Source organism: Phyllostomus hastatus, unplaced genomic scaffold (assembly GCF_019186645.2).
Source record: "Phyllostomus hastatus isolate PE091 unplaced genomic scaffold, TTU_PhHast_1.1 phas_contig_312, whole genome shotgun sequence".
NCBI lineage: Eukaryota > Metazoa > Chordata > Mammalia > Chiroptera > Phyllostomidae > Phyllostomus > Phyllostomus hastatus.
In genome coordinates, this window is record NW_025333849.1 from 1,710,449 (window position 1) to 1,732,223 (window position 21,775).

The 21,775-nt window shown below is 37.7% G+C and overlaps 1 protein-coding gene across 2 annotated transcripts in view; it reads left to right on the plus strand.

The window, feature by feature from the left end:
- The window catches only part of FANCC (FA complementation group C), a 306,859-nt gene that overhangs the window by 43,094 nt on the left and 241,990 nt on the right, over window positions 1–21,775 (plus strand). Inside the window, exon 2 of one of the 2 annotated variants that reach the window (XM_045839834.1) lies at window positions 168–336. The exons of the other annotated variant lie outside the window; for it this stretch is intronic. The gene's annotated coding sequence lies outside the window, so the exon portion shown is untranslated. The remainder of the gene's footprint in view (window positions 1–167; window positions 337–21,775) is intronic. 2 annotated transcript variants of the gene reach the window in all.

Consider the following 21,775-nt stretch of genomic DNA (forward strand, 5'->3'; position numbering starts at 1 on the left):
CTTCCTTCCAGACTTTCATATTCCTCTTACCTTTTCTAGTATTGTACATAATATGTTATAGGGCAGTGATGGTCTGAAGCTGCCTTGTCTTTTTTTATTTTGTTTTGTTTTGTTTTGTGTAACCTAGCTTTTTTGTTACGGTAAGTTTGTTTTCTTTTCTTATACAGTACCACCATTTATCCAACAAATTCTCTTACCTGTGAAGAACAAAGTGGAAGATGGATGATAATTTAGATTTTTGGATTTAACTGTTGAAGTTACTATTTTAGGACTCCAGGAAATAAACATAATCTCCATATTTAGAGATGGCCTAAGAACTGCATAGTAGGTGTTCAGGTAAGTGTGTATTGAATAATAAATAAATGAATTAATCTAGATCTGATCATATTCAGAAGAGCAACATTTCTTCCACTTTCCTTCTCAGGAGCATGGAAAGCTCTCCAGGAAACCTGTCCTGGAAGCTCCCATTCCAGATGTCTTCTTGTAACTCCTTGTAACATTTTGGTTAGAGTACAGTCACTGACAAGTGGTGTGAGTTTTCCCTGATCAACTTAGGTGGAATGGGTGTTTAGGGTGCAAACCACAAGACCACTTCATTATAAAAAATAATACATGGTTATTATGGGAAATTCGGAAAATAATGGAAAAATATATATAGTTAAGAAAATAAGACATAGCATTACATGGAGAAATCTATTGTTAACAATGTGGTATTTAGCCTTCCAGTTTTTGGTTGTATATTTATATATTTGTCTGTATAAAAGGAAATTACAGTCATACATAGTATTTTGTAGTCTGAAATTTACAATCATTTTTCCAGGTCACTGAATCATTTTCTCTAAAATGAGAAGAATGGTTCATTATGTTCCTTTATAGGGCTATATTACAATTTATTTAATTAATTCCCTTTAGAGATTTAGATCATTAGTTTTTTACTATTGTAAATATGCATTGATATTGTAAATATGTCAGTCATTGTGTATTATTTCCTCATAATACACAGTTAGTCTGATTATCTCCTCATACTAAATTCCTAGAAGTGGATTAATGGATGGAAGAGCACAGACACTTCCAAAGCTTTTTTCTTTTTAATTTAATTTTATTTTAATTGTTGTTCAAATACAGTTTTCTGTCTTTTACTCCCATCCCAGCCCACCCCACAAGCCCTCCCCTCCTCCTTCCCATTTCCATCCCACCCTAGTTTTTGTCCATGTGTCCTTTATACTTCTTCCTACAAACCCTTCCCCTTTTCCCTGAAATTCCCTCCCCTCTCCCCTCTGGTCACCTGTCCTCTATTTCAGTGTCTCTGGTTATATTTTGCTTGTTTGTTTGTTTTGTTGATTAGGTTCCTGTTAAAGGTGAGATCATGTGGTATTTGTATTTGTAAGCCGCCTGGCTTATTTTGCTTAGCATAATGCTTTCCAGTTCCATCCATGCTGTTGCAAAGGGTAGGAGCTCCTTCTTTCTTTCTGCTGCATAGAATTCCATTGTGTAAACGTACCATAGTTTTTTTATCCATTCATTTCCTGATGGACACCTAGGTTGCTTCCAGCACTTGGCTATTACAAATTGTGCTGTTATGAACATTGGGGTGCATAGGTTCTTTTGGATTGGTGTTTCAGGGTTCTTAGGATAGAATCCCAGCAGTGGAATTGCAGGGTCAAAAGGCAGATCCATTTTGAGTTTTCTGAGAAAATTCCATACTGTTTTCCATAGTGGTTGTACCAGTTCTCACTCCCACCCACAGTGCACTAGGGTTCCATTTTCTCCACAACGTCTCCAACACTTGTTTGTTGCTTTGTTTATGATGGCCATTCTGACTGGTGTAAAGTGGTATGTCATTATAGTTTTAATTTGCATCTCTCTGATAGCTAGTGATACTGAACATCTTTTCATGTGTCTCTGGGCCCTCTGTATGTCCACCTTGGAGAAGTGTCTGTTCAAGTCCTTTGCCCATTTTTTAATTGGGTTACTTGTCTTCTCAGAGTGGAGTCATGTAAGTTCTTTATATATTTTGGAGATTAAACCCTTGTCTGAGGTCTCATTGGCAAATATGTTTTCCCATATGGTTGGTTCTCTTTTTATTTTAATACTGTTTTCTTTAGCTGTGCAGAGCTTTTTATTTTGGTGAGATCCCATTTGTTTATTCTTTCCTTTATGTCCCTTGCTCTAGGGGACATATCAGTGAAAATATTGCTGTGTGAAGTATCTGAGATTTTCCTAGCTATGTTCTCCTCTAGGACTTTAATGGTTTCACGGCTTATGTTTAAATCTTTTATCCACCTTGAATTTATTTTTGTGTAAGGTGTAAGTTGATGCTCTAATTTCATTTTTTTGCATGTAGCTGTCCAGTTCTCCCAACACCATTTGTTGAAGAGGCTATTTTTACTCCATTTTACGTTGCTGCCTCCTTTGTCAAATATTAGTTGACCATAGACACTTGGGTTTATTTCTGGGCTCTCTGTTCTGTTCCATTGGTCCATGTGCCTATTTTTATGTGCCTATTACCAGGCTGTTTTGATTATAGTGGCCTTGTGATACTGTTTGGTATCAGGTATTGTGGTCCCTCTTACTTTACTCTTCTTTCTCAAAATTGTAGCAGCTATTCGGGGTTGATTATGGTTCCATATAAATTTTTGAAGTGTTTGTTCTATGTCTGTGAAATATGCCATTGGTACTTTAATAGGTATTGTATTGAATCTGTAAATTGCTTTGTGTAGTTTGGACATTTTGATGATGTTAATTCTTCCAATCCATGAACACAGTATATGTTTCCATTTGTTTGTGTCTTCCTTGATTTCTTTCCTCAGTGTTGTGTAGTTTTCTGAATACAGGTCTTTCACCTCCTTGGTTAGGTTTATTCCTAGATATGTTTTTTTTCTTGTTGCTATTTCAAATGAGATTTTTTTCTTGATTTCTGCTTCTGCTGTTTCATTGTTGGTATACAAAAGTGCTTTTGATTTCTGGATATTGACTTTGTTCCACTGTTTTGCCAAATTCATTTATTAGCTCAAGCAGCTTTTTGGCCTAGTCTGTAGGATTTTCTATGTACACTATCATGTCATCTGCAAACAGTGACAGTTTTGTTTCCTCCTTTCCGATGTGGATGCCTTTTATTTCTTTTTCTTGTCTGATCGTTGTGGCTAAAACTTCCAATACTATGTTGAATAGAAGTGGTGAAAGTGGACAACCTTGCCTTGTTCCTGATCTTAGTGGAAAAGATTTTAGCTTTTGCCGGTTGAATATGATGTTGGCTGTAGGTCTCTTATATATGACCTTTATTATGTTGAAGAATGCTCCCTCTATTCCCACTTTGCTGAGTGTTTTTATCATAAATGGGTGCTATACCTTATCAAATGCTTTTTCTGCATCAGTTGATATGATCATGTGGTTTTTGTCTTTGCTTTTGTTTATGTGATGTATTACATTTACTGATTTATGAGTATTGTACCATCCTTGCATCCCTGGGGTGAATCCCACCAAAGCTTTGATATACTTTTCTGACCACCATCCAGAAAACTTGTACCAGTTACACTCCTGTATATGAGTGACTATTTGACTGTATTCTTCCCAGTACTGGGAATTATATTTTAGTTGCTAATTTTAAAGGTTAAAAATGGTAGTTTTTTTTTTTTACTGTGCTTTTATTTGATTACCAGTATTGTAAAATACTTTTTCATTTAGTCAACAATCAGTAGATATCTGTTGAATGAAACAATAAATGTTTTTTGATGTGTAGATTATTTACATCCTTTACATGGCACTATTATTATTTTTTAAATGTTTTAATTCCCATATATGTAACATAAAGAACAAAGTATATTAATAGTTCAGTGTAAAATCCATAGAATTTATTCCAATCTGTTTTAAGCTTACTCCAAATATTAGTTTATATAGTTTATAATATTATAATAATTTTAAATTATAGAGTCTCAGAGCCTACTTTGGTTGAGTATGTTATTCCATCATAGTTACATGCTCTTTGGAGTTCCTAATTACATATAGACTTCATCTCTAATAATGATTGAGAAATACATAGTTTCTTTCCAGATTTCTTTGTTATGTAATAAATGTCTTTGGCTTTTCCTCATACTTCTTTGCTTAGGTAAATTAGCATTTTATTTATCTTTATTTTTTCCCAGCTATCACATTTTTTTCCTTTCACAGAAGGAATTTTAAATTAGTTTCTTTTTATGCTCTTTCTCTTATTCCTTGGTTCAGGTTCTTTTTTTCTTTATTGTGTGTGTGTGTGTATGTGTGTGTGTGTGTGTGTGTGTGTGTGAACTAGAATAAATGATACTTTCCTGTATTATTTATTGACAATTACAAGTACTGTTTGTCACTAATATTTATGTCATTTAATCTTCTTTTTAGTTTTGTGAGATTAGTATTATTATATCTTTCTTTGAGAGAGAGATGCAATATTTTGGCCTACACAGATAACAGTGGTAGAGCTAGGATTAGAACCTAGTTTGCTTGTGATGTGTTTGGTTTTCAGATTATAAAGTATACTGTGTTTGGTCTTGCACATAAAAAGAGGTTGAGCTGAATTTTCTGTTGAGAAATTTATAGTTTATTTAAATTTGGTTCTTGGCTCTCAAATAGACTCTTCTCCCTGTTATTTACAGCTAGAGAAATAGAAGGCCTCAAATAAAATTTAATATAACAAAAACATAACCAATAAAAAGCATATCACTTTTACAGTCGTTTTGTTGTAAACTAGTGTTTATACAACCCATGACTTGACAGCCCACCAAACCATCTTATGTTACCATTTTTTAATGTAGCAGGAACTGGCTTAGCAAAATCTTGAAACCTCTGACTCTAATATTTATGGTAGAGGAAAGTAAACAACTGTGGGGCTTTCACATTTGTGTGGTGCACAGCCTGTCAATGATATTGGTGCTTATTCTCACTGTTGACTCCCCTGCTTTCATGAGAAGTTTTGCTGACTTTCCAGAGAGATCATTTGTACCTACTTTTTTTTTTAAAGAAATGCAATAAATAATGATAGTAGCTAACATTTTTTGAGTGCTGGCAGTGTACCAGGCACAGGTCTAAGTGCTGTATATTTATACATTTTATTATTTACACTAATCCTAGTATGTTTTCCATTTTACAGATGCAGAGACTGAGGGGCAGAGAGGCTAAATAACTTTCCAAGGTCACAAGGCTAGTATGTGACATATTATGGATTCAAACCTTGGCAACCTCCCTCCAGAGTCAGCTTACTTAATTGCTCTGTTATGCTGATATTTATTAGATGAGCAAAACAGAGGTACTGGTCACTCAAATAGCTGTTCAAGTTTTTTGGAAAAGGTTTGACTTTATGCCTAGTGGCAGCTCAAAATGATTAAGTGATTGCCATTCATTAAATTCTTAACTCATATAAAATGAGTTTTTTCCTTGTACCTAATATTATGGTGTAACACTGTGAATTAAACATACTCTTTTGTGTCATACAAATTTAGGGAATCTTGCATTTCCAATATGCAAGACAGTTTTTAAAACAAAACTTTAGGACTGGCTTCAGAATCAAAGTAATTATCACAGAATGGTCAAGTAGTCCGGTTAGTGATCTATAATAGGTAGTATAGACAATGTCCTATTGGTTCTGTACTTACTCCATCCTTTATAACTAAAACAGCAGGTAAGATATTTGGGAATTATCCAGGCTGGCTGTAGGCAGAAGTTGTCCTTCCATCTGTCACTGTCACCGTGGTCTCCTCTGCCTTTCCCCATCAATAGGTGGGGTGAGGTGTACCTACCACCTTTTTTCACTGGTTACAAGTCCCTCGTAAGATATTCACATTAATGTTTAAAAGTGTGGCACCTTCTCTCTCCGGGCATTTTCATTTAATGAAAAAATCAAAGTCAGTTCTACAGGGTTACTTTTGAGATTTGCCTCACTTCTTTAGGAGACTCAGGAGATTTCTCCTTCTATCCTTGTCTGTTTTCTTTCTTTTCTTTTTTAATCTGTATTTTTTTATTGTTGTTCAAGTATAATTATCTCTATCCTTGTCTGTTTTCTACCACTCTGTCTGCTTTGCTGCCAAGTCTGGGCCTCAAGAAGGAAGCTTGGGTGGCCCATCTTACTATTAATGGCAAGATGTAATGATAATGGTGAATGGTAGAAATGATTAACTGTTGAACACCATTTGATTTTACCTTCCCTTTTCATGGTTGAGAGGTAGTGAATAACTGAAAATGTGGTGTATTGTCCCTCAACATTTAGTACTACCGCCAGGCCTCCTCACTGTCTTTCATCTGAACTATTGAGGTCTGTGAATTGACTTAAACTGATGATTCCAACCCAGTTTTTGGAAATGGTTGATGGTATAGTTTTTGCCTATTTGGAAGGCAAATTCAGATGAGATACAGTTGCTCCTCCAGTTTATTCCAAAGGCAGGAGTATATGTGATGGAGTCAGCTACTGGCCTGAATTCAGGTCATTAGTAACACTACTTAGTATGGTATCACTGGTGTGGTTGGGAGAGAATATGGTTTAGAATCATAAGTTACATGTGAAGAGTAGAGGCATCCAGAGAAATAAATATGCCCCTGTCCTTCATCGTTTGCTGAGGCATCTTCCATGATCTTTTTGGACTTAGAATTAGAACTTTTTCTTTGGTAATAGCCAAGACCAGTCTATCAGGGCAAGGACATTATGGTGAAAATGACAGTTTCAGCTTTTAAAATGGCACAGGGATAGGCTTTTGTGGTATTTGGGGTGTGTGTGTGTGTGTGTGTGTGTGTGTGTGTGTGTGTTTCACATTTCTCAAGTACCAGTCATCCTGGGCTTTGCATGATGGCTAGAGGACAAAGAACCTTCAAAGGGGGCTGACTTAGGAGGAGCTACTGGACAAAGGAAGAGTGATGTCTGTGAAACTAAGGGAGGGGAGTGTGTTTAGGGCAAGTACTGTGAAGAGTGTTCCATGCTACAGAGTAGATAAACAAGGTAAGGCCTGAACAATTAATGTTGGACTTGTCCAGGTGGTTGATAGCACAGAGTTGTTAACCTTTGACCTTTGTCCAAAAAGCTTCAGTGTGATGGTAGCAACAGAAGTCATTTCTGGAAACTGAGGAGCAAACAATTACTGAGAAAATAGAGTCAGCAGTGAATAGAGTATAGAAGAGTGTAGATTCTTCTTTCAAATAGCTTGACTCTGAAGGGAAAGAAGGAAATAGGATGAAACAATTAAGGAAATATCTTTTCCTTTTATTCTTACTTACATTGGGAAAAGAGTATTTTAGTAGACCAAGAGAAAAGGTGGTGATGGACAGGGAGAACAATGGATAGAGAAAAGTCTAAAATGAGAAGAGAAGGGATGGGAATAGAACATGGGTGGGAAAAGAGAGAAAGCCCAGAAACCTCAGGTAAGCAGGAAATGGTGCAGTTTCATTTTGAAATGAGTCAAGTTTGGGGAAGTTGAGAACATTTAGTACAGACAGTTCAAAAGATGGAGAAACTGCTTCTGACTGAGTAGAATATAGGGAACACAAGCATTCAGGTAATAGAATTTCAAAAGATTCTGCAATGAAAGTCTGTGTAACTTAAGATTATGTGTTTAAATATTTCTCTGAATCTTTTTAATTATTTCTAGTACATAGTTGATTAAAATGACATAAACATTTTATAAATTTTGAAAATAATCTGTTAAATATAAAAGTAAAGTTTAATGTGAACTGTGTCTCTTAATGAGATAGATGTGGGATGGTGGTGGTGATATTTTCAGTGGATGCCTTGGGAAATATTGATATACGGGTGCCAGTCATTCAAATGGTCCCTGTTGGAAGCCCTGATTTTTATTCCTTGTTGTGTACCATAGTATGAGTCAGGAATGGCTTCTGTAAAGGGAAAACACACTTCCCTTCCTGTGTGTCTCCTTTTCTCTTAATAATCTGTCACAGAACATTTCTCTTCACTTCTGACACTTCCGGTTACCAAATGTTTAGGGGCTCCCCACACCAAGCAATTCTCATACACCAGGCAGATGTCCTGCAATTTAACTCAATTCTGACATTGTCTGACTAGAGATGGCATTAGATCCCATAGGTCAAGGGCTCAGTTCCACAAGACTAGCCCTCTCCCTCCTCCTTTAGACACAGTCACAGTCTAAGGGTGGTGCCCACAACCCCCTCCTTGGTTTTGATTGATTTGCTAGAGCTACAGGAAAATAGTTACTTACTAGATCACCAGCTTATTACAAAAAATATTCAAGGAAATGAATGAATAGCCAGATGAAGAGATACATAAGGTAAGTTGCCAAAGATCTCAAGCATAGGAGCTTCTGTCCCTATGGAGTTTGGAGTGTACCCACTTCTGGTAAGTTACCAACCAGAAGTTCTTGAAACCCCATAGTTCAGGGATTTTTATGGAAGCTTCACTATGTAGGCATGATTGATCAAATCATTGGCCATTTGTGATTGATTCCACCCTCAGGTCCCTTCTTGGGTGGCAGGATTGAGTTGGGAAGTTCCAACCCATTAATCATGGTTGATAACCTGGCAATCAGCCTCCATCCAAAAACATTAACATAAAGTCAGGTGTGGTAGTAAGGGGTTTGTTATGAATAACAAGACACCCTTTCACCTTATTACTCTGAAGCTATATCAGTCATTGAAAACTAGAGACCAAATATTGTAACAAAAGATACTCCCGTTGCTTTTATCACTTAGGAAGTTCCAAGGATTTTGCATGCTGTGAGCCAGGAACCTTGGATGAAGACCAAAATATATGTATTTCTTGTTACACATAACCACATCACAGCTTCCTTCTACAAAGTGGGAGAAAAATTATTATGACAGGAGAGGGAGGAAAAGAGAGGTTTAGACCTCATTTGTTCTCACAGAATTTTTAGGAAAGAGTGATGCCACAGACTGAGTTTTTCTTTTCTCTTGGGTCTCCTCATTCACGTGTTGAAAAGTAACCCCAGAGGAATAGTACTAGGAAGTAGGGTGTTAGGGAAGTGATTAGGTCTTCACGGTGGAGCCTTCATGAGTGGGATCAATGCTTCTTTATAAAAGTCTCCAGAGAACCCCCAGCCCCTTCCAATATATGAAGTCATAGCATAGCATAGCAAAGATGGCCATCTGTGGACAAGGAAGCAGGTTCCTCTTAGACAATGAGTCTGTGGCACCTTGCTTTTCGACTTCCCAATCTCAAAAACTGTAACAAATAAATTTCTGTTATTTATAAGCCACCCAATTTGTGGTATTTTGTTATAGCAGCCCAAATGGACTAAGAGAGAATGTATGAAAATTGAGGATGTTAATGTTGAGGAAATTTATGTTAGAACTAATTGTACTAGTATACTCCTTAGACCACAGGCGGCAAACACAAGGCCTGTGGTCCGAATTCAGCCTTCCACCTTGTTTTATCTGGCCTGGCACCTTGTTTCTACCCAGCAGTTCTTGCTTAACCTTTAAGGAGTAGTTGTGTCAGAGGTGGCCACAGGTAACCAGGTTCTTGGTGATTGGGACAAAGAATTGAACTGAACACCCACAGTTTATAGTAGAGAACATGGGAGCAGGCCAACTCTAAGCAGAGATTGACCTCATAGGCTGGAGGGACTCTATTCTTAAAGGGTGGGGATCCTTCCTGGCTAGTTTTGGTGGGCTTTTACTGAGCATGTACAAGTAGTTGGATTACTTTAAAGCTACTGCACATGTGGTCCCCCATGATTTTCCCCGATTGGCTGCCAGGGAAGAGGGTCCCACAATGCTACCGAATTGATCCCCCCTTCTCCTGGGTCCCCCTGTACTAGGTTCACCTTTCCCATCACCAGGGAAATATAGCTCTCCATGTTAGAGATTGGTGAAAAGGAAAGGAGCTATTTATTTAAGTTACACAGACTAAAAGTAATGACTTAATGTTTTCATCAAAATCCCAAAATCCCTTAAAACACCCACAAACACACACAGTCCTTTGTTTCCCCCTTTGCCCAGTCTGGGGTACTATATCTCAGGAAAAGAAATAGAAGTCCATGGCTCAGGCAGCCCCCGGTTCTTCCCAGTAATCTGTGCTCGGCTGGTAGGCCTTCCTCGGTTTCCAGCACTATCAGCTGTGTTGCCGGGATCTCCAGCTAATGCTGCATGGTGGTTCTTTGCTGAAGCCGCATGGTGATTCTTCTCATGGCTGTGGGGGTCCCTACTCTGCCAAAGGCACGTGGTTCTCCTTACATGGCTGCTGCCTTGTGGTTCTTTCTCCACTAGTTGTGGTCCTCTCTTCAGTGGCTGCCGAGTCTGGGTTTAAATCCCTGCACCAACCTTCCTCTGCAGCCCCATTTCCGACTCCTCCCACACTTGCCAGCTACACTTGCCAGTACTCCCATATCCTTCCAGCTTTACTGGGCTGCTGTCATGAGTCTGGGCAGGGATCCATGTCATGGATCCAGTCATCTCCAAGCCGTCACACAGGCGCTGTAACTAGGGGGAGTTGCCTCCCAGTTACATCTTGGGGGGAAGTTCCTTCCATCCCCCTGGCTCAGAGCATGGCTACAGCTATTTAACATATCTATGAAACCAGTTAAAGGTTATGGATATGTTAAATGACCATGCCAGAGGTTAGCTGCAAAGCTGTTGCTATGTAACACAGCTATCAATGGCCCTGCTCCATGTGGCCCTTCCCCCAACTCACACCTGTGGGGGGCAGTAAGGACATGCTATATATCTTTCAAATATTTCCTGGACACCTTGAGTTCTGGACCCCATTACAAATCCTTCTTTTAGGGGCCCCCTGGCTGCACCCTCCTGCAGTTGCATTTATACAGTCCTAAAATTACATTCGGCCCTTTGAAGGCAACCTCCAGGCTGACATGGACTCTAGAGAAAATGAGTTTGACACCCCTGCCTTAGACAGTCTCTGTACTCCATATCCCCAGTGGTAAGTGTATGTCAGAGTGAAGACTGGTAATACAGACCAAAGACTGGAAACATGACATTGGCAAAGCTGGGTCAAGGTCTTTCCCCTCTTTTCAGTGTGTTTGTTTTTACTGCTCTGTAGCACATGGCTTTGAGGGTCATCATGTCATTCTAGGTTTAGCTGGATCAGTGACTGATAAAGGATCCGAGTCTCCTCATCCATGAAACTGGGGCATTTGAGTTTAGACAATCTTTAAAGTTGCTTCTAGTTCAAAAACTATGTTTTTATTATCTGATTAATTTGTCCAGGCTACTGTTGAAACTGGGTAACATATACACATTGAGATCGGTTTTGTTTCCTTTTTCTAATGAAAGGTAAATCTGATTAGTTTTTCCCCTCATACTCTGATATATTGAAAATGAATGTTTGATTATTCAAACATTTAGAATAATTTTTGTACTCGGCTCTTAAAAATATTTGTTAAAAGGGTTATCTTTCAAAATATTAAAAGTTAAATTATATTCCTTATACATAAGAATTGCTGCCCTGGCCAGTGCGGCTTAGTTGATTGCAGTGTCATCTAGTACACCAAAATGTTATGTGTTTGATTCCCAGTCAGTGTACATACCTAGGTTGTGGGTTCAATCCCTGGGCTGGGAGCCTATGAGAGGTGGCCAGTTGATGTTTCTTTCTCACATCAATGTTTCTCTTTCTCTCTGTCCCCCCTTGCCCTCCTCTCTTTCTAAAAAGCAATGAAAAGTGTCCTCAGGTGAGGATAAAAAAAAAAAAGAATTGCTGACAGGTTTACTGTTTTTCATTTGATGTTGGTATACCACATATTTGGCTGTTCAGATTTTGTTAGAGAACTGATATTTTTAATTAATGATAACCCAGGTTTACAGGCCTGTGTATAATTTGATGTGGTAGTGATTGTTATTTTTTTGAGTTTTAAGACTGTCTACCCTCTTTCCCTCCTTCCTACATATACAATGAAACACTAAAGATTTTGAGTTAAGGAGCAAGGGGAAAGTGAAAAAAATTAGGGTTCTTCCTATGTAGAGGAAAAAATATTTTGATATCTGGGAGAAGGTGAACTAAATGAAGAGATTTCTTATTGTCAGAGAAAGAATATGAGAATGAGTGGTAAATATTTATTGAATAACATAAAAGCAGTCTGAAGAGAAACCATTTATTATTGGGACATTTTAAAATTGGAATTCTGTGTACATAGGAAGATTTTCTGTTACCTGAGTAGGCAAAGCATCTTTTTATAAACAGCCTGAGAGGTTTCTCCTTGGGAAGATTGGAAAGTAGTATTGTACTTTTCCTTTACAACTGATTTGTTTTTAGCTCTTGGTCAAATTGAGTCATGACTTGTTTGCCAGTTTTGAGTTGATCACAAAAAAAATGTAGAGCCTATTGATGCCAACCACTGGCCATCAGGATGCTTTTTTAAAATACTAACCTTTATTAGTTTCACATCGCTTCTGTAATATATTACTGCAATTATAGAGGCATAAAACCACACAAATTTCTTGTCTTACACTTTAAAGGGTGAAAGTCTGAAATCACTTTCACTGGGCTACAATCAAGGTGTTGGCAAGGTCCTTCTGGAGGCTCTAGGGGAGAATATATCTCATTATCTTTTCCAGCTTTAGAGGCTACTCTCATTCTTTGGCTCTTTGCCCCAAATCACTCCTACCTCTCCTTTCAGTGTCACATCTTTTCATACTCTTCTGCTCCCTCCTTCCTTTACAGGACTCCTGTGATTGCATTGGGGCCTCCTGGGTAGTACAGAATAATGTTGCCATGTCAAGATCCTTAATTTCACCACATCAGCAAAGACTCTATTGCCTTGTAAGGTAACATATTCACAGGTTCTAGGGGTTAGGTCATCTTTGTCCCGTTTATTCTATCTACTTGCCTTAGGTTATATTTTGTATTGTTTAATTGGATGGGTAAATATTAACCACTTTAAATTTTCATGGAGCAGGTTGGAGGTATCAAAAGTCAATACAAAAAACAAATATAATTCAGAAAATAATGGAGTTTTTGGTTCAGCTCTGGTTGCAGGTTTTGCCATCTGACTTGAACATTTAAAGTAATATTGAGGATTAGTTCTTGGTTCTTTCTTGTTTCAGTTTAAAATATGATGATCTTGATGATTCTTTGAGAAATTGAGAGTTATGATTCAACTCCTTTTCCATGTGGATTTTATTTATTTATTTATCTATTTGTTTGTTTATTTATTTAGCTTAGTTTCCCTATGTAGTAACTCCAGTACATTGTTGATTAGAAGTGGTGAAGGTGAATGTCCTTATCTTGTCCCTGATTTTAGGTCACATAATCCAGTCTTTTGCCATTAAGCATGATGTCAGCTGTATTTCATTTTTGCTTTTGTTTTCTGATTTAATCTTTATTGTATTTTTTCTATTACCATTTAGTCCTCTTATATCCCTACTCCTGAGCAGTAACCACACTGTTGTCCATGACTCTGAGTCTCTTTTTCTTTTTACTCAATCCCCTCATCCCTTACCCTGCCAACAGCTGTCATCCTGCTCTCCATCTATGAGTCTGTCCCCATTTTCCTTGTTAGTTCAATTTGTTCATTAGATTCCACATATGAGTAAAATTATATGGTATTTCTCTCTCTCTGACTGGCTTATTTCACTTGACATAATGTTCTCTAGGTCCATCCATATTGCTGTAAAGGGTAAAATTTTCTTTTTTACGTACGAGTAGTGTTCAGTTGTGTCAATGTCCCATAGTCATTTTATCCACTTATCCATTGATGGACACTTGGGCTGCTTCCATATCTTGGTGATTGTAAATAATGCTGCAGTGAACATAGGGGTGTTTATAGTCTTTTGAATTAATGTTTTGGGTTCTTTCAGATATATCCAGAAGTGGGATCACTAGGTCAAAAGATAGATCCATTTTTAATTTGGGGGGTATTGCAGATATTTTTTATCGAGTTCTTTCTATTTTTAGTTGGTTGAGTTTTTTTTTTATCATGAAAGGGTGTTAGATTTCATCACATAGTTTCTCTGTATCTATTGAGATGATCATGAGATTTTTGTTTTTTCTTTGGTTGCTATATTAATTATTTTTCAGTTAAACCAGTCTTGCATTTCTGGGATAAATCTGTTTGGTCATGGTGTATAATTCTTTTCTTATGTAGCTGGATTAGGTTTACTAGTATTTTGGTGAAGATTTTTATGTCCATATCCTTATAACATAATGGTATGTGGTTTTCTTATGATGCCTTTTTCTTGTTTTGGTATTATGGCAGTACTGGCCTTACAAAATAAATTGGGAAGTACTCCTTCCTCTCATATATTTTTTGAAAGATTTTATGAAGAATTAGTGTTAATTACTTTTTAAATTTTTGGTAGAATTCAGTGATAAAGTTATCTGGTCATGGCAAATTAAAAATTTCCATTATAAATGTGTTAGTACACTTAATGTTACCTCACATTTCTCTGAGGCTATGTCTTCATTCTTCTAATTTTTTTTTGCTCTGTTTTTGTTTTGCCTTGATATCTATCTATTTATCTATCTTAAAGTTTGCTTATTCTTTCTTCTATCAGTTCATGTCTACTATTGAGCCACTCTAGTGAGTTCCCCACATGCTCCATTATTGTATTTTTCAACTCTGAATTACAATTTGTTTCTTTTTTATAGCTTGCCTCTTTACTGATGCAACACATTATCTTTATTCCTTTCTTCATTTCTTTAGTCATTGTTTTCTTCAGTTCTAAGAACATGTTTATAATAGTTACTTTGAAATATTTTTATGAGAAATCTGGTTGTTCTCACAAGAAGTTTCTGTTGCCTGCTTTTATTGTTGTGTATGGGTCATACTATCTTGTTTGTTTGCATGCCTCATATTTTCTTTGTTGGAAATGACATTTTAGATAATATAATGTAGCAACTCTGGACACTAGATATCCTTTCTCTTACCCTCCTCCTTCTGGTGCTTATTATGTTTATTTGCTTTTTTATTTCTTTAGACTGGCTTGTCTGTTTCCCTTCCCATGGTGTTAAGCCTCTGATGTTGCTTCTCAGCAGCTTTGGATATGCCCATCGTCAGTCTGGACTGATAGTAGGGCTCTCTTCAACTCTTTCTATGCCAACACCAGAAGTCATAGAGGAAACAGTGGAATTCAGAAAAACGTCAAGTTCTGTTAAATTGCATTGGGACCACAGCTTATACCTCAGCAAATCAGCTCTTAACCCATACTTCGTTTCCCTGACTCTGCCCTTCAGTGACTGTGAGATTCTGTGAATCGCCAATCCTTAGAGCAAGAGAACATCAGTGCAATCCATCACATCTTGGTTTTTTTATATCATAGCTTCTGAACAAAAAAACTACTCATACATTGGCTTTGTTCATTTATTCATGAAACAAATATTTAAGTGTCTCTTAGTTGTTAAGTAATGCTCTAGCAGTTCTCATGACCCTTCATTCTGGCATAGGTGCTGTATTCATTTCACAGATTTAATGAAAATTGCGATTACAAAGAAATCTTTCCCTTTATTTTAGTGGCTCCATCACACTTGTTTCTCTTCGATTCCTAGAACATACCAAGCGTTTTCTTTCCTCCAGGCTTTATACACTCTGGCTCTCTTTTCGAACATTCTTACGTGCACTCTGCCCAATCACCTGCAACTAAACCTGTGGGTGCCAGCTTCTGTGGCCTTTTCATTTTTTTTCCCCTGGCCACACCCAGCTTTTAAGCTCTTCTAATTGCTGCAGTGGAGTCTTGCTTTGCTGAGTTGAGAGGAGGGAGGTAGGGAGTGGTGGTGGTTCAGATACCATCTCTCCTTTCTTACCAAAGTTTCATGAGTAGATATTTTCATTTGATCTTTGCTCTTGGGAGCATTTCCAGAGACTTTATATGATTATTGTTTTAATAATTTTCACCACTTTCACTGGGAGCACATCAGCTAAGCCCCTCACTTTGTCATTCTGGAAGTCCCTCCTCTCTTCCAAAGGTTTTTAACTAGTGTGAAGTGATAATGTGTTTAGGCTCAAAAAAGTTTTGGTAATGTTCTTTGATGTTTCCGTAGTATCATTCACTCATTCTTTTATATCACTCTTTATATTTTATTATCATTTCTTGTGTAATATATTTCTTTTCCTAAAGCCGGGGTTTCTAAAACGTTTTTTTTTTTAAATATTTATTTATTTATTTTTAGAGAGAGAAGAAGGGAGGGAGAAAGAGAGGGAGAGAAACATCAATATGCAAGAGAAACATCAACCAGTTGCCCCTTGCATGCCCCCAACTGGGGACCTAGCCTGCAGCCCAGCCATGTGCTCTGACCTGGAAGCGAACTGGAGACCTTTTGATTCACAGGCTGGTGCTCAATCCACTGAGCCACACCAGCCAGGGCTAAAACCTTTTGACTGTGTTCTATAATAAAAAGTATATTTTAAATCCTATTTAGAACACACTTATATTGCATTGGCCAAAAAGTTTTTTTTTTCTTTTCTGTAATATGGCTCTAGTAGTGCTTAGTTGTCTTTAACTTCATTTGAAACAATATTGTTATACTGTATTGTGACAGCTGTCATAGAAGCATGAGAAAAATAAAAACTGGTGAATTTTTGTGTAGCCATTTTAAATTGAAGATGGAAGAAAATATGCAACATTTTCAGTATATTATGCTTTATTATTTCAAGAAAGGTAAAATGTAAAAGTGAAATGCAAAAAAAGATTTGTGCAGTGTACGGAGAAGGTGTTGTGACTGATTGAACATGTCAAAAGTGGTTTGTAAAGTTTCTGCTGGAGATTTCTCACTGGACGACGCTCCACGGATGGGTAGACCAGGTGAAGTTGGTAGGGATCAAATCAAAATATCAATTAAGAATAATCAATGTTATACCATGTGGGAAATAGCTGACATACTCAAAATGTCCAAATCCATGAAGTTATTTGTGAAAATGAAAGATATGTCATTTATTTTACAGAAAAAACTAAGTGGACTCTTTGTGTAGTCCAATTTATTATTTTTCACAGAAGTTTTACTAAGTAGCACCTCCTCTTTCTTTGTATAATATACTGTATTTTCCATTCTATCTTACTTCATTAAAAAAAGAATGCTTGGTTGCTACCATGTAATTGATTTCACAACTTGCAATTTGAAAAACACTCTCTAGACTAAAGCTCCTTGAGGCTTGGGGTCGACATTTTATCACTAATCTCTGGCACAGTGCCTGGCAAACAGTAGGTGCTTAATGAATGTTTGTTGAATGACCATGTGAATGTTGAAAGACTTTTAGAATCTTTAACAAGTTACAGTGTACATAGCATACAGTTAGAAACCTCACTTGAATTCTGAATCCTTTGATTGTGGAGTCCCTGTGTATCTTTAAGAACTAGTACTTAGGAATTGTTTTTTAGATAAATGAAAGTATGGCTTGGTAAATGAAGGGTAAAATCCAGGAAATACCATTTAAAATTTTTTACTTTCATAACATCTTTCTTCCCAAATGCTTAGAGGAGGAAATCTGTACTATAAGGAAGGAAGCATAGAATAAAGAAGGAAACATAGACAAAGTAATTATATGTGGACTAGTTTTTTTCTCAAAACTTTAATTTATCTAAGGTCACAATTATGCTCTTTAAGCTAGTAGGAGAACTTTCAAGATCTTTACCCACAGTTCGTAGGCAAAAGGACTCATACTTACTTGTTCTTTGATTATTTTTTGAGGTCCTACCAAATGGATGGGGTTAAACCTTTTGAGAATTACCAGACTAAAAATACAATTCTTGGAGTATGACAAGGAATGAGCTGTAGCACTTTATTAAGATTTAGGGTAGGCACATACATAAATATATAATCAAGCTGTTCTTGAGATTACCTTGCCCCTAAATGAGTGGTCTTGAAATGAGGGAGGGGAGGGAAAGAGAAAGACCAGGCTCCCTGTGACAGGAAGAAGAGCATCTGTAAGAGGAAAGGTCTAGAGGAAAGTTGGCCCATGGAATTAATGCCAGAAGCCACATGGTACTGTTAGAATATCCTGCAGTCTAAGTTGAGTTGAAAACTTCTTCAAGAACAAACAAACCCTGTAACAAAAAAACTTCATAGATGTAAAAGGAGATCTCCCCTCTGAAATTCTTAGTTGACATTGGAAATGAATATTATCTTGGGGGTAGAGTTAGGGGGAGACCCAATAAAAGCTTTGTATTTAATTTCCTGGTGGTTGAGGAGTTCACATACTAGACTTGGAAGCAGATAATACCTCATATACAACCAACAGGAATTATCTTCTCTGTCTGGAGAAACCAAGCATCTGGCTGTCTAAATTTATGAAATTGTAACTCAGGGAACTGATTGATTTTATTATATAGGGTGTGAGGGCTGCGGCTGCTGCCAGATGTAATTGAGATCCATTCTCGCCTTTCTCACTGTGTTCCTGCTGTTTCTGATCCTTATGCTCAGAGTGTCTAGAATAGGTTTTAGTTTTGTTAGGCCAAGGTTGCTCCTGTCACCATGGCCTTTTTTATTTTAAATAGACTTTTTAAAAGAGCAGTTTTAGCTTCACAGCAAAATGGAGTGGAAAGTATCCAACTCTCCTTTGTCCCTTTCCCCAGCACATGTACAACCTCACCCTATCAATACCCTGTATAAGAATTGTACATTTGTTATAATTGATGAATCTACACTGATATATCATAATCATCTAGAGTTCATTGTATACCCCCTTGATGTGGTACATTTTATGGCTTGAGAGAAGTGTGTAATTACATGTATCCACCATAATAATATCATACAGAGTTGTTTCACTGCCCTAACAACCTTTGTGCTCTGTCTATTCGTCCTTATCCGCTTCTTTTATTTAAAAAAAATTACTTGATGTAGCAGTTCCGTTAGAATTCTATGCCTGTGCTAAACTGTTGAACTGTACTTTGACCATGGTATATGATTCAGAGAAATTCTACTTATATAAGGACTGGTGATAACTTTTGTTTGTTCCTTTCCTCCCTTTTCTCCAAATAATGGCAAGTCAGTGACCATATCATGAAAAAATAAGAGATATTCTTTTATTTCCTGAGATTTCCTCAATGGTCTGCTAATTAAAGATAATTCTGGGCAAGAGATAAAATCTGATAACAAGTAGTAAGGTTTTGCTCTAGACCCACAGTGATGGAAGAAAATTTAAAAATGGTTCCTGGCCCTGGCTGGTGTAGCTCAGTGGATTGAGCACAGGCCTGTAAAACAAAGGGTTGCTGGTTTGAATCCCAGTCAGGGCACATGCCTGGGTTGTGGGCCAGGTCCCCAGCTGGGGGCATGTGAGAACAACCACACAATGATGGTTCTCTCCCTCTCTTTCTCCTTCTCTCCCCCTCTATCTAAAAATAAATAAATAAAATATTTAAAAATAAATAAATAAAATAAAAATGGTTTCTGACCTCTTGCAGGTAATGGTTATATTTTCCACAGATCTCATGTACATAATCTTCCTGGGTATCTGTTGCGCGTGGGTCACCGGCCAGCAGTGACCACAGAACGCTGTGGATGGCTCGACGATAAACACGCGAGAAAAAACATGCACAGAGACAAACTAGTTTCTGTGGAGAAGTAGGGACGAAATGGCCACCCCTTCTAGTGAGGAGCGCGCCGATTTACAGTCCATACCTGCTTTTATTGGGCTCATGCTACATAATAATTCAGGTAAAGTACAGTACTCATTAGGGGAAGTAAGGAACTATAGAAAACAAAGAACTCTGCCCGTCTATTGAGTTGGGGGTCAAAGAGCTGTAAGACTGAGGAACAAACTAACTTCCTCCTAAGACCCTTCTCATTCAACTGAGAGCATTCTAAACAAAGAAGGTTTCACAGTAATTTACATGTTCTTTCTTAGGCCTGATCACCCCGGGAAATCTGCACTTCTCAGTACCGAGCTGTACTACCCTGTCACTGTTTCAGGCTTAGGTGGAGCAAGGGAACTAAGGCAACCGAGAGATAAGGAGATTTTCTTCCAGATGCTGAGAACTCAGACTTTGTCAAAGCCGAGGAGTGAGGGTCCATCACCCCCCTTTTGCTGCAGCCCCCCAAGTCCTTCTTTTGGGGGGCCTCCCAAAGTGATCGTGCCTGGCTTAGGTCGTTTCCCCCCCATGGGGAATCTTACCCGTCTTTGGCTAACCGACCAAGCTTTTGGGGGTTCAGTTATGAATAAAGCAGCAGAAGCAGCATTCCTGCCAGGGAGATAAGCTTTTGTCTCCTTGCTGGCTCACGGTTCCAAGGGTGTTCCCTTAGCTTTAGCCTAGGTGGGGGTTTCAGCCTCTGATACCAGTCAGGGCGGTTCCCAACAGGTATCCTTTACTAAAAGGCTATATATTAAAATACTCTTGAGTACCTTAATGGGCATGCTGATCATTTTCTCTTTGCTGCACCCCTTCTTGAGGAATTGGCCCAGAATAGACCACCAATCTTTGTAGGATGAAGAGTTCACTCAGTAGAAATCAGTGTGGAGACTCTATTGTCTAGAGCCAATTAGATTCTCTTTCCTGAGAATGGTAACCTTGAGATACTGAGTTCATTAGGTGATAACGAATCTTTGGGCTGAAAGATCATGTTGTGTTGTGACCAGTTTCTTAACCACACCATAAAAACCATGTTCAAGCTAGGGAGAGGAAAACAACAGAGAAAGCTAGTCTAAAGAAAGAAGCTGTAGAGTGTCGCATACATGTGGAGATTCATGGGATGGGGGCAGGAACTTGTAGTCACAGTTTTTATTTGGTAGGTAAAGTGTGTTTTCTTTCCTTGAGTATTCATGAGGTCTTTTCGTTGTAGCCTTTTCATAGCAACTGGTCCACCCCCGCCCGCATTTGATTTGAACTAGTTGTATTTGTTTTTGGTCAGCAACTGAGATACAGTACAAGTAGAATCTAGTATAACAGAGTTTTATGTAATTAAGGTCTTGAAGACTCTGGGTTGCAAGACACAAAAAAGGTAGAAAACTGAGGTCTGATTATCAGTGCAGAATAAGTGTAAGTTGAGGTAGCTTTTAGTTGGTCGATGTTTTCTTCACCTGTAGGCATTCATTAACTCAGTAACATTCATTAACTCATTAACCCTTCTCATAACCTCAGGTAGAAAACTGAACTAGTAGCTAGGAGACCTAGACTCTGTTCTTGTTGGGATTCTAACTACATGTGTGGTCTAAAGAAAGTACTCCATTCCTCTGCACCCTCTTCCCTACTCTATGAAATGAAAGGGTTGGGATGGATCATTGATTTCCAACCTATACCTCCTGCACTCCTTGAAGGTAATATTAATAGGTTCCAGGGATTAAGACATGGTGGGGGATACCATTTAGACTAGTATTGATGAAATGGAAGGTTTGAACCATTTTAGGAATCTTTTTCTTCCATATGATATTCTTGACAATGCATTAATGATGAGGGTCAAAGAAATAAAACTACTTACCACACACTTGTTATAAATGAAATAAATATACTTATTTTTCACTTAATGACTTTAATTTATTTCTATAGATGCTGTCACTAAGTAAAAAGTAAAGAAAAAATTATTTCTATTAATTTTGATAGGAAAAGTTATGATCTGTTTTATCCCAACCCAAGATACCCACCCATTTTCCACAAATAGAAAAATTTATTAGAGTAATGAAAACATTTTTATGTAAGTCATAAATAGCAATTGGAAAATTAATAAATACATTTTGTACATGAAATATAATAAAATGTTGCTTTGTTGCCTCTGTAAAGAAGGGGAAAGCTTGACAGGATGTGGGGTTGGAGGGAAGGAGTCTTTCTTGGGAGGATGATGGAGATCATGCATTCAATATCTGAAGTACTTAGTGACCATTTTTTCCCTTTGGGCTTTGTAGAAGATGAATCTTTGGGTCCCTTCCCCCACAAAAGCAAGATGTCAATTTGC